This window comes from Octodon degus, unplaced genomic scaffold, assembly GCF_000260255.1.
Source record: "Octodon degus isolate 3935 unplaced genomic scaffold, OctDeg1.0 scaffold00144, whole genome shotgun sequence".
Classification (NCBI taxonomy): Eukaryota; Metazoa; Chordata; class Mammalia; order Rodentia; family Octodontidae; genus Octodon; species Octodon degus.
The window spans coordinates 5,301,260-5,303,434 of NW_004524720.1; positions in this window are offsets into that span (position 1 = coordinate 5,301,260).

Below are 2,175 nucleotides of genomic sequence, written 5' to 3' on the forward strand. Positions count from 1 at the left end.
ATCTTCTGAATTTCCACTGAGTCTGTGGTAATTACACCCTTTTCATTCCTTATTGCTTGTATTTGAATATTTTCTTTCCTCTGTTTGATGAGGTTAGCTAGGAGCTTATCGATTTTATTTAATCTTTCAAAGAACCAGTTTTGCTTTTTTAATTCTTTGAATTGTTTTCTTCGTCTCAATTGAATTAATTTCTGCTTTATGATTTCCTCCCGTCTTTGAGCTCTGGGTTTGGTTTGCTCTTCTTTTTCTAGTTGTTGAAGGTGCGGCATTAGGGTATTTATTTATTCCTGTTCTGTTTTCCTAATGTGTGAGTTCACAGCTATGAAGTTCCCTCTGAGAACTGCTTTCATCATATCCCATAAATTATGATAAGTTCTGCTTGAATTTTCATTGAATTGTAGATATTGTTGAATTTCTTCTTTAATTTCCTCTGTGACGCATTGGTTGCTGAGTAAGGTGTCATTTAATGTCCATGTATTTAAGGTTTTTTTCTGGTTTCTTTTGTCATTTTTTTTTCCAGTTTCATAGCACTGTGTTCAGATAATGTGCATGGGATAAATGCTGTTTTCTTACATATACTTAAGCATGACCTATAGACCAGTATGTGGTCTATTTTAGAAAATGACCTATGTGCAGCTAAGAAAAATGTGTATTCAGCTGTGTTTGGGTGGAACTGTCTGTATATGTACACCAAGTCCATTTGTTTCAAGCTCTGATTCAGTTCTGATATTTCTTTGCTAAGTTTTTGTCTGGTTGACCTATCCTTTGGAGATAAGGGGGTGTTAAGGTCTCCTGTTAAAATTTTGGTATTGGATATTAGATTTTTCATGTCCAATAAGATTTGCTTTATATAGTTGGGTGCTCCTGTCTTTGGTGCATACATATTTATGAGTGTTAGTTCTTCCTCTTGAATTTTTCCCCTAACCAGTATATAGTGACCTTCTTTATTTCACTTGATCATTGTTGGTTTGAAGTTGAGACTGTCTGAGAATATGATTGCTACCCCTTCTTTTTTCTGAGGTGCTGGGGCTTGTAGTACTGTGTTCCATCCTTTGACTTTCAGCATATGAATGTCTTTATGAGTTAAGTGTGTTTCTTGTATACAGCTTATTGTTGGATTTTCTTTCCTAATTTACTGTGCCAGTCTATTTCTCTTAATTGGGGAATTGAGTCCATTTACATTGATGGTTAGAATTGAGATGTATTGACTTACAATTGACATGTTATTTACCTGTTGTCATTTACTTCTTTTTCTCCTGTGTTTAATTGCTTGCCCTATTTAGTTGGTTGTTTCTAATCTCATTGATGGAGTTCTGATCATTTTGGTCACTCTCTAGAACATCTTTCAGTAGCCTGTGTGGGATTGGCTTTGTCATTATGAAATTCTTTAGTCTTTGCATGAAAGTATTTCACTTCTCCATCAAACTTGAAAGAGAGTTTTTCAGGGTATAATAGTCTGGGCTGGGATTTGTTTTCATAGCAGACTTGAAGTACTCTGCTCCATGCTCTTCCTGCCTTCATGTTTTGTGAAGAGAAGTCGGCAATAATTCTGATGGGTTTTCCTTTGAATGTGATCTGCTTCTTTTCTCTAGCGGTTTTTAGTAGATTATTCTTATGCTGAATTTCTGGGATCTTGACTATTGTATGTCTAAGTGTGCTTTTCATTGTATTGATGTTACTTGGCATTCTGTATGCTTCGGTTACCTGAATGTCAGATTGTTTCCTCATATTTGGGAAGTTTTCTGCTATTACTTTAGCCCATATTTTTAATGCCATTTGTATTGACTCCTTCTTTCTCATTCATGCCTATTAGTCTCATATTTTTCTTCTTTGCATCATCTTGCTGGTGTTGCATTATTCTTTCCCGCATCCTCGTTGTTTTTAAGAAATCCTTTCTTACCTTTTCACTAGCTGCACCAGCATCTTCAAGATCTGAAACTCTGTCTTCTCTTTTACTTAAATGATTTTGCAGTGTCTTCTTTAGAAGCAGTTATAAATTGTTTTACTGCAGTGTTTTTTCAGATTGGGTTTTCCGTATGTTTCTGTAGTTGCTTCTTTACTCCAGATGCTATGAGTTCTGAGAATTCTTTTTTTATTTCAGAAAAGAATTGCACTCTGAGTTCCTCTATATCTTTCTGCTGTTGCTTATTTACTATTGATGCTATTAATTCATGC